The following is a 12,225-nucleotide window of genomic DNA, read 5'->3' as shown; positions in this document are numbered from 1 at the left end:
TTCCAGATTGAAAGTACATTAATTTACATTTAGTTCGACATTTAGCTAATTGGACTGACCTGTAATGCGACATATTTAGTTGGACATTTTTGTAAACATGGAGTTCGGGGTCCAAGTTATGACCCAACATGTCCCAAGCTGGATGGGATAAAATTTTCCAACTGTGAAAGCTGTACCACTGTCATCGCAAATGTTTAATTACAGGTTAAAATCGCCTCCAATGCGACACTGAGTGGTGCTTCGGCATATCGCATTAAATGTAATTTACAGTACAACATGTCCCAAGCTGGATGGGAAGAAATTTTCCAACTGTGAATCCTGTGGCGAGTGGCAAACGCAATCGCTAAACAGGAAGGTTTAGCCGAACAAGATGGGTATATCGAGTGATAACAAAACAATAAACTCTTTAGATTAAAGATGGTTTTGTGGTCCTGAAAAGGACCCTTTTTAGTGTTTGCTTTCGAATCAGCAGTCGGAAAACGCTCTTTATTTGGAGCTGGTATACTTCTTCACCGCTTTGGTACCTTCGGAAACCGCATGCAAGTTCACCGGGCAGCAACAGACTGATTGCGATCTGAATTTCCCTCGCCGTAATGGTTGTCCACTTATTGTAGTGTCTCAGACGCGGGGCTTCCGCTACGATACGCTCAAAGATGCATTGACGAAGCTCATGACGCTCATCGCCTTCGATGAGAAAGCGGTGTCGGGATGATCCGGATGCAGCACCTTATGATGTAGATAGCATATGATTCCTTCTCCTCCTTCTTGTCGGTTTCCGAGATATTCTTCTGCGCCGTGCCGAACTTTTTGGCGGCTTTTCCATTATTCCACTAGTCTTCGGTACCTTCGTGTTTGTTAGAAACAACTGCATGTGAATCCAACGAGCGAACAAATAGTAATGAATGTATTTTTTTGCCATCGCTCCCTTTTAACGCTCATTCGTTCGTCTCGTTGGACTCGCCCCTTTGGCTGAGTCTGCTGATTTATCTCTATCCTGTGAGCGTGTACCGCCAAAGTACAAAACGCACGGACCCGCAGAAAAATATATCATTCTCTTTCAAACCATAAATCAGTTCGATTGTATGGCATCGGTTCACATCACATCGCATCAACGGATTGGTGCCGGAGCACCAGTGTACCTAATAGCGGTTATAGAATTTCGCCCGCCGGAGTGCTCGAGTTGGCTTTCAAATCTGCTCACGACAATAAGAAAACCCGCCTACAGAACAGAGCACATTCGGTTCGGTGGCAACAACTAGTTTCAGCGAGTGGCAAACGCAATCGCAAAACGGCAGCAGGTAGAAGGAAAAAGTTTGTTTATACAGACTGCTTTGGTGGCAAAACCAGCCACCGTAAAACATGGCCTTTTTCAGGGCCATTAAACCTTTCAAAGAAGAGTTATTAAAAGTTTTTCACAATACATTTCACAATGCATTCTAAACTGACATAATATGACATATAATATAAACGGATTTATTTTGTTTATGCTTGTTCTTGAGCTTATTGGTGGCTGAGGTCTTTTAAATTGATCATTCAGTTTTCACAAATCCATACATGGTTTCCGAATTAAAAGTGGCTTCAAATTACAACACATTGTATGCAGGATGGCATTAACGAAATTTCTCGGTAGCAAGAACTGCTTTCTTTGGTTGATAACTGATGTTGAAAATTGACGGACGTTACATCTGCATTGTATAGAAAAATAACTAAGGAGCAACATGATGAGCTATGTATTTCCTGCTGCTCTGTTCTTATTTTAAAGGACTTTAATCCGAAGGTCATCCGTCCCTGTATTTACTGTTGGTTTTTCAGAACGCTTATAGCTCGTTTATTTCTCGACAGATCGTAAAGTTCGTCTCCAAAACCTCAGTTCTGTTTCATTTTTAATTATTTTGTTTGCGGAGACTACAAATCTTACAATTCATTCGTCTCCGAAACCACAGTTTAAGGGACGATAATATGCTCAATAGTGAAATATATGATAGTGAATGAGCTGATGACCACCTATGCATTCCCTATCACAGCCATCATTTTGATTGTACGATATGTGCATACGCCGAAAGATGCCCGGCTTTGAACATTTAATAAGTACAAAGCCTTCAGAAAAAAAATCAAGAATCAAGTTTGTAAAAAAAAACGCAAAAACACAACACCAAGAGTTCTTTTCAGAACCCCCAACATGTTCATAAACAGTAAACTAATCCATTTTTCAGGTAGATAGGTAGGTATTCACGAAGGAGAAGAAAATAAAACAATATATTTGAAATATATATTTAGCAAAAGCTGTCCCCTTTGTATAGTCCTACGTCACTCCGGTTATGTCCCCGACATTACCCACCCGTCTTTTATTTTTCTCATTCCTCTTAATGAAACCTAATCTTACGATAAGCTCCCCGCTATCGTAACACCAAAACATAAACCAAAATTTCTTATCTTAAAACTAGACGCTATAAATCACACGATCCTCAAACAGGATCGTGCAGGAGAAATGTATTTATTTAGGCCCGGCATCGACCGGCCTTATCTGACTCACACGATCCTCAATAAGGATCGTGCGATAAAGATGTTTTTTTTTATTTAAGATTAACCAGACCTATCTATTTATTTAGGCTCGAGCCTATTGATAATTTTGGGTATACAAAACCCGTCTGTTTTTTTAGTTGCTGCACGATCTTTTTACAAAAGAGAACAACTACACTTTTCGGAGGTTTAAACTAGACTGGCTTTATTTCTAAACTGTCCCTACAAGCTAAGCTAGATTCTGTTTTACATTTCCTATGCTACGAAACTACCCACACGTGTTCTTCTCTTCTTTCACTCATGTGTTGAGTGAGATGATCCTTATGCTGGCGCGCATGTTGAGTGTCCGGGGGTTCTATCGCTTCGTTGCTTATGTTGCTGTTCGGTTTATTCCTGCGCATGTGGTTCCTTGCGCTTATCAATGAGTTCCTTGTTCGTGACGAGGCAGCGTTTGCTGGCTCGGCTGTAGTTTATGTTCTGGTCGTAAACGGATTGCACTTATGGTGAATGGTTTTCAATTCATGGAATCGGCTCTATGGGAAGCTTATGGCGTTGAAACTGCGTTGGCTGTTCTGATGGAGTTCGTGTGGTTCGTGAGATCGGATGTATTACAGGGGCTAGGGTGGTACGTTGTTAACTTATATATATATATATATATATATATATATATATATATATATATATATATATATATATATATATATATATATATATATATATATATATATATATATATATATATATATATATATATATATATATATATATATATATATATATATATATATAATTAAGTTACATGAGGATATCGAAGAGTTTTTAAAAAGGAAAGACCGGTTTCGCCGGGAGTACAAGTTAGACTGATTTTATTATTGTCAATTTTACATCATGAAGCCTAGCCATTTACCTAAAGCCCTTACGCTGCACATTCTATCCAGTCCGTTGTCGCGTCAGGTACAGAGTCCGAATCGGTGTTTTACGTTGGTGTCCTAAATTGTTGTTTCGCTTGCGTTTGCGAATTGATGCTACCGATAAACTGTTCCACAGTGATCGGTTCTGTTGCTGTGGGGAAAATGATGTTGCTTGCGTTAACTACTCCCTCATCAAGTTTGGATCGTCCCGATACAATTGTGTTGGGATGATGGTTGTCTGCTGAACTGATGTTTGGTTTTTCTTCATTGGGTGTCCTTTTCTTCTGGTACCAATGGTAAACTATGACGATCAAGCCTATAATGAAGCATATAGATGAGAGGCCCAAACTTGTTGATGTTTGGATGAAATATCGGGTTTTAATTATCTCCAGTTGTTCTCGGTTTTGGAAATGTAATTTCTTTAATGTGTGAAAGTCCAGGTTCTGCTCGAATTCGTTTTGTTCAATTTTCACGCCATCCAGAGGCACTATTGTTGGGATAATTCTCGATGGAAACGTAATGGAGCTAAAAGTTTTGTTGTTCAGTGAGATTGTACAGTTCTCGAAAAACAACAGCATCGTTCCTGTTAAAACTCTGTTGTTATGTAGACAGTCGCTTGATAGTGTGACTGTTGTGATTATGATGATGATATGGTTGTCTGTCAATCGTTTTATGTTGGTTGTATTCCGATAGTTCGTAAAGGTGCATTTTCCTGGGGAGCCTCGTATGATTTTGGAGAAGCATCTGTCGTCTGAGGTATCGTCTAATTTATCTTCTTCGCAAATGGAATTTTCGCCGATACTTTGGCAACTGCCTTTGATGAAATAGGTGGAGTTTCCGTAGATTGCTGCTTTATGCCAAGGGAGTTTGATGATTTGACCGTTGATTGGAAGTGGTTCTAGGAGAAGACTGGTGAATGGATGTGGTAAAATCTGCGGGACGCCGATGATGAAGTAGAGGATGGATTCCTTGAAGAGGGCTCTGATGTCTAGGTAATCGTATGCTTGGTCTGGATGTAGAATGGTAATATTTTGTTCTTCTAACTTATCTGAGATAAACTTTAGTTCTTCTGCTTCTAGAAAATTCTTAGAAATGATATTTATTTTTGCAAGTTGTATAACTTCGAAAATTGAGTCTAGGTGTTCTTGTATTAGGTCGACATGATAAGAAATTTTAAATGCCTGTCGGATTGCTGTGAAATTTTGATTGACAAGTTTGTTGGTGATTAGAGATTGTCTGGCTGATATAATTTGTTGCTTGATTATTCTTTGTTGTTCATTAACGGAATCTATTAATTTGTTTATACGTTTTCCTAGATGTTTGTTGATAGTTACTTGAATATTATTTTGTCTTATAAGTTCTTGGTTGCCTCGTTTTAAGTCATTTATATCGTTATCTATTTGGATTCGATCTTCTTCATCTAAATTGCCTGTAATCGCCTTTATGGCTGAGCCTAGAAAATTGAATGCTCCTCTCTTGTTTCTTCTATTTGGTAACAATTTCATATACGTGTTTTGGGCTTTCTTAAATTTGGACTGTAATGTGATATAAACGTCGCTGAATTCTGTGAATATTTTAAGTCCGTCGATAGTGATAGCGATGTTGTTTTGTAATGGTCTATAGTCTTCCAAGTCTATTGTGTGATATATCCTGTGACGTCCAGTCTTAATTAGTACGTTTCCGGTCTGTAACGTCACTAGTCCTGGGTTTCTGGTCAGGTCATGTATTTGTATCGTTCTCGATGATAAGGTCGTGATGAACGTCAGCGTAATTAGTTTTAGAAGTTGGCTCCGCAACATCTATAATTTAGAAAAATAATTTGTATGGTTTCATTTTCGCCGAATATTTTCTTTGTGTATTTCTCTGCCAGAGTGGTCCAGAAACGTTCTACCTTTATCTTGGACAACTTTGACTGGGAAATACATTTCTTTTCCTTTGTTCCTTATTCCTTGTCTTCTATTATATACGGTTTCTTCCTCTCGAAGAACCGGTGGGTGTTCTCTCTTCTTATTATGGTAACCCAAATTTTTATTTTTAGTTTTATCTGATTGTACAATAATTTCATTGTAGAATTTGTTTCTGTTTTCTAAAATCTTTTCCATATCAAGAGGCCTTTCCTCTCCATCCCTTATTCCGTAGAATATTTCCCGGGGTTTAGTTTTTGTGGTAGAGTGGACTGTGTTGTTGTATATGGTGCAAGCTATTCTAAAAACTTCTTTTTCGTTTATGTCGGGATAATTAGGCTTAGTACAACGAAAAATTTCGCTCAAAGTTGAGTGGAATCTTTCCACTGTACCATTACTCGAACTATGATTGGGTGGAGTAAAATGCATCTGGATATTTAGGTTGTCTAAAAGTGTTCTAATCTCTATGGATTTCAATGCGGGTTCGTTATCACTAATAACTAAATTTGGGGTACCATAAATAGAAAAGTACTTGGTTAAACCTTTCCTTACGTCGCCGATGTTCCTGGATTTGATGGGAATTACCGTTGCAAATCGAGAGAATTTATCTATAAATGAAAGAAATATATTAGGTTGTTTGATAAAGATGTCTAGATGAACAATTTCTAAAGGCTTTTTCGGATCTGGAGTTGAGCCCAGTTGGATTTTATAAGGGTGTCGTTCGTACTTATTTTTGTTACAAATGCGACAGAGCCTTACAAACTGTCGTATTTTTCTTTTCATTGCTGGGAAATAGTACCTGTTTGCTATTTGTCTATTATTTTCCCATACGCCTCGGTGCCCGGTTGTATGAATTTGTTCTATGATTTCATTTTGTTCCTCTGCGGTTTTCAAGTCTATTGCTATTTTTTGTGTAATGAAAACTTTAAATGGTTTTCCTCTGCTAAAATAGTTCTTGTAAACAATTTGGAGGGTCTGAATTACAGATTCGGGACACAAAATGCAATTTGTTCTCTTTGGGTCAATAAAATCTTTAAACACTTTTATGATAAAAGGAACTCCATAATTTACTTTAGTGATAGTGCGTCTGAAAATACGGGGGAAAATCTCCTCGCAAGTATTATCATCGTTGGGGCCGATTTTGAGGACAATTTGATTGCTGAAGACATTAAGAGGGGATTCTGTACAAGAAATGAACGCAGAATCATCGGTATCTGCGGAATGGGCTGTAGCTCCATCTGACGATTCTTCGTTTTCAGATGAGGAAGAGGAATCTTCTTCCATATCGTTAGCGTTCAATTCCTCTCGTATTCTTGAAAGACTGTCGGCCACCACATTCTGCTTCCCAGGTCTATATTTTATTTCATAGTCGAATTCTTCCAGGTATAAGCGCCAGTGTATGAGCCTGCTATTTGAGTTTTTAAGGTTTAAGCTATATGTGAGAGGTTTATGATCCGTGTATAGAGTAAATTTTCTTCCGTAAAGATAAGGACGGAAGTATTTACATGCCCACACGATCGCCAAAAGTTCTTTCTCGATTGCGGAAGAGTTTTCTTCTGACTTATTCAGCGTTCGAGAAGCAAAGGCAATTGGTTTGTCACTGCCAATTTGAGTTACATAATCTTGGTTCGGTTCCTCTAAGGAAAAATTGTTAAGTTCAACATCTAGAGGACGTTTTATTAATACTTTTGAAGGGTTTTTTGATATGTTTGATACAGTGAAAAAAGCATGGCTATCTTTTGAATTGTAGATACCAGAGTGTATGATAATGTCCTTAGAGAGAAAAATGTCATCTTCCAAATAAAATTCTCCATTATTGATGATAGTTGGTAAATTCACAATTTTTGTCTCATTGGAATTTAACTGGATTATTGCCGAATTTGGATATTTTCGAAACATTTTCAGTACGCCAGTGGGGAATTTCAACTCATTTTGATCTGTTAATATGTTGACTTTTAGTTCACGTAAGGTCTCGTATCCTATGAGACCATCGAAAAATTTGTGGAAGTCGAATATGTAAAATATTTGTTTTTTTGATCCTGGTATTGTGGAAAAGGGGTTGAAATTTACGAATTGATCTATATTTTGCGAACCATTAACGTTCGTTACCTTTACAGGTTTGGTGAACTTGCATTTGTCCAAATTGACATGTTTCGGACTAATGTAGTTTTTGTTCGCTCCCGTATCGATCAAATACTTCAGTGGTCCTTTAGTGGTATTGATTTGTATGTACGGTATAAAATTGTTTACGGAGGAGTTTCTTGGGCCGTAATTATCTGAAAATTCAGTTCATCAGTGGAAGTGGTATTTTCTTCGACACTCTCTTCCTGATTGTTTACCACAGGTTGAAAAGATGTACTAGCCATCGATTCATTGTGATAATTATCCTGCTCATAATTTTCTTCATCATAGGTTTCGTATTCACAATTTGGTCCTTCGTACGGGCCGTAAGGATCAGACATATTTGTGCCTTCGTGGTAATTGATTGCTCTCCGAGGTCTATTCATATAGTTTATTTTATTAGATCTTATTGAAGGGTCTACATCCATGGGAGTAGGCTTCGGCATCTGAACTGGTCTTGGGGCGAATACGTTTCGCGGAGGAACTTGCGGTTGATTTAGAAAGCTTTGGTTCTGATGTTGTTGGTAAGGTGTGTGGAATTGATTCATTTGAGGTCTTTGAAAATTTTGCCGTTGATTAAAAGGATTCATTTGTAATCTCGAAAAATTTTGCTGTGGATTAAAATGATTCGTTTGAGGCTGATACTGGGCTCTTTGGTAATGATTAAAATTATTCCAGTTCTTTTGCCTTGGTGGGGGAGGTGGTGCTACAACAATCGGTTTTTGGAATCGATTTGTAGTTTCCATCTTATTAAGACCGCATTTATTTTGATAGTTTCTCTCTTCAATAGAAGCATCGAAAGCTTCTTTTAATTTTTTTGGTTGGCGGGCTCTTACGTTCCCGCCGATGGGCTCTTTTAGTCCTGCTAAAAACACTTGAAGAGCATTCTCCTGGTGTGTCGAGATTCTGTCCGTTCTCAAGTTGAGATCGAATGTTGAAATATTTGTATGGTTTATCAAAAGCGAAAGCAATTGATGAACCGAACTATAAAAATCTTCTATTGTTCCAGCTTGTTGCAGTTGGAACAATTCGCGGGTAAGCGTGACAGAATCACGCTTGTCGTTATAGTAAGCTATCAGGTTAGCTTTAATTTCTTCCCAGATTAGCGGTGTCCCGTATGTTTCTAAAACTCGGTCCGCATCTCCGGTTACTTTCGAGCGTATGGATTGAAGCCATACTTGCTCGAAGGGTGTCCCTTTAAGAGTTTCTAAAAAGGGCAACAGATTTTCCACTGCTCTAATGAAGCAGTGTAATTTGACGGGGTTACCGTCGAATTGCGGCAATTCGCGGATTGCCTGGGGCGTTTGCATCGCCTTTAGGATTTTCTCCGCCTTGTCGAACATTACCGCTGTTTGAGCAATTCTGGCGGCTTCTTCGTGTTCATTTAAATTTTCCTCCTGTGCTGAGGTATTGCTCCTCGGTAATTCAGGGGATATGTTAAAACTGTTTGGGTTCATTGTTTTCGCGATTATTCACAAAGCACTCCAAGGTAAAACTTAAATCACTCTTGTTAGATTAGCTAGTTTTTTCTGATTTAACGTTTGTTTTTGTTTTAGATTAGTAGTTCACTTTTGTGATATAAAAAGAGTCGCTTACGGTGTTACCCGGGCTCGTCTCTCTGAATTAGTAGTTTTTTGTTATATTTTATGGATGTGGATACAGCTTTTTTTGTTTCAGGTAAGCTTTGTACCACTCCGATTAAATGATTGTTAATTTGACTAAGATCTAATTACTTACTTGATAAAAAGGTATCACTCGTGCGTCCGTTGTAGTTCTCCAATCGTCAGCCACTCGATATTCGTTCGCGCGGGAAATCACTTTCGCGAATTGGATCTACGCGTGAACACTTGAACGAGCGATCCTACCGACTGCGCCAATTAAGTTACATGAGGATATCGAAGAGTTTTTAAAAAGGAAAGACCGGTTTCGCCGGGAGTACAAGTTAGACTGATTTTATTATTGTCAATTTTACATCATGAAGCCTAGCCATTTACCTAAAGCCCTTACGCTGCACATTCTATCCAGTCCGTTGTCGCGTCAGGTACAGAGTCCGAATCGGTGTTTTACGTTGGTGTCCTAAATTGTTGTTTCGCTTGCGTTTGCGAATTGATGCTACCGATAAACTGTTCCACAGTGATCGGTTCTGTTGCTGTGGGGAAAATGATGTTGCTTGCGTTAACTTATATATATATATATATATATATATATATATATATATATATATATATATATATATATATATATATATATATATATATATATATATATATATATATATATATATATATATATATATATATATATATATATATATATATATATATATATATATATATATATATATATATATATATATATATATATATATATATATATATAATTTATAATTCAGTCAAGACGAACTTACACTCTAAAAGTATACGTGGTTCTCCAGTTTGCTGGAGATACAAACCCAAATAGGTCAACAAACCCTATACAACTACTTACAAATAACATGTTTCTCCGTTACATGGAATAAATGTTTCATACAGAAAATATGATATAATAAAGACAACCCTAAATCGGACAATTCATTCCTCGAGTTTTGCTCTCATCAATACATTCGGCGATCCATTTTTATTTATATAGATAGAAGACGATATAGGAGTGCGTTTTCTCATATTAAAATCCTTTCCACTTTCGAACAAAGATCAAATTCGTTAGCGCAAACATCAAATGAACTAACAACGTTTGTCACTATATAATTGTAGAATATATGGGAATTGAATTTTCCCACTTTCCTTCAAAGTTTTTCGAAAATTTTCAATTATCATGTTTGGTTGGAATATGTGTAATATTTTTATGGGACCCTCTCCATTCTTGAGGAGAGAGGGGTGTCATACCATCATAGAAACATCTCTCATATCCAAAAACTCTCACATTCCAAATTTGGCTCCATTTGCTTGATGAGTTATGTATGAGTTCTCGAATTATGCAGAAGTTTGTCTTACATTTGTATGGCAGCCCCCTTCCCTAAAAAGCGGGGAGAAGAGTGTCGGACAACCATAGAAACATTTATTGCCCCCTTAAAAACTCCATATACCAAATTTGGTTAGATTTTCTTGATTTGTTCTTGAGTTTTGCAGAAATTTGTGTGTAGCGTTGCCTGACCGGTCTTGGCTTTCTTTCATACAACTAAAACTCGACCAATCGTGTTAGCGTGCTGGAGTTCTGGGAGTTCTTCCAGCAAAAAACCGTGTATATGATTTGATCCGCTTAAAGCTATAAATGTATATATTGATTTAGGATAGGTTCTACACCAATCTCATTTCTTCGCTTACATTTTGGTCTCCGCACAATGTTTTTTCCTATCACAAACTGTTTTTTCCACGACACTTAAGTGTCTATTTAATAGCCTGTAAATCGTATAGGTTTTAATAGATTTACATAATAAATTATAGTTCACCTTTACTTTTAAAATTCAACTGATTCCAATTTAAATCACGTATTTAATATTTTCCAATCACCAATTAATCAAATCACCGCTTTTTGTATAATTTCTGTTTTGTTTATGTTTACGTTTTGACGTAGGACTACGTCTAACCGGAAGATATAGGAGGTGGAATGAAAATCTAGGCACTGAACAAGTAGGAAAAAATGCAAGATTTGAAACGCTTATATCTCGAGCATTTCTCAATAGATCGCGAAGGTGTTTGCATCAATTGATAGGAAATATATCTACGCATCTATCATAACGAATAACATTTCATTTTTCTTGAGATAAACAATTGAATAATTGTGAAATATCAAGCATTGTCCAAATGCACTATGTGCCCATTTTTGATTGGTCCATTTTGTGCTCCTCAAATCGTACCTACCAAAACGGGCAACCAGAGCAGCAGCGAAATAGAATGACACGGGTATTGCTTGATTCAAGTTCTACCCACTAACGTTTTCTTCTTACCTTTCTATTTCCAGGTTACAATTTTCCCGCCAAAACTGCGCTTCGTGGTGTTGTATAGTGAGAGTGTGGAAAAGAGTGTTGTAAAAGCCTGTATTAAGGCTAATTTATATTTAAAATAATAATTCAAGGAATACATATTAGTTAGAAAAGATATAGGAGTGAAAAAGAAAATTTAAATAAATTACTGGCTAATCCAGGTGAATTGTGTGCTAGTTGGGGCCTCTCCTGAGGTCAAGTGGTTTATTTCCGCTTAATTTAAAGTGTTTCTGTGGTGAGTAATCGGTGATCACAGTTATCACTGATCATTTAACCGGCAAGCAAACGGTAAGCGACGATTTTTTCCATTCTTCTTCATTGAAAAGAATTATAAACAAATATATTAATAACACGGTGGGTTAATTAGCCCAGCCGTCATCGTGGCGGCAAAGAACAGCGGTGGAACTCTACCACCAGATAGATGAAAAAAAAGAAATTATACTGATACAATGTCATTATGGATGGATCCTTATGGTGAGTTTGGGGCAGCGCACTTCCTTCTACTCAAAGCAGAAGAAGACTGCACCCTTCCTAAGAACCCGTTCATAGTTGGCAAATCTATTGAAGATGCGGTGAAGGGTGAGATTGAAAACGCCCACACCGAAGAAAACCGTACACGGTACGTTTTAAAAGTCAGAAAACCTGAACAAGTTGAAATACTGCCTTTAATGAAAACATTAATTGATGGAACCAACATTAATATCAGTTACCATCCAACAAAAAATTTCTCAAAATGCGTCGTTACCTGCTGGGAAGCCATTGAGATGTCTGAAGACGATCTCATGAAGAG

The sequence above is a fragment of the Toxorhynchites rutilus genome, chromosome 1 (genome assembly GCF_029784135.1).
Source record: "Toxorhynchites rutilus septentrionalis strain SRP chromosome 1, ASM2978413v1, whole genome shotgun sequence".
Lineage (NCBI taxonomy): Eukaryota > Metazoa > Arthropoda > Insecta > Diptera > Culicidae > Toxorhynchites > Toxorhynchites rutilus.
The sequence above is the reverse complement of the archived record's forward strand: the minus strand, read 5'-3'. Positions refer to the sequence as shown.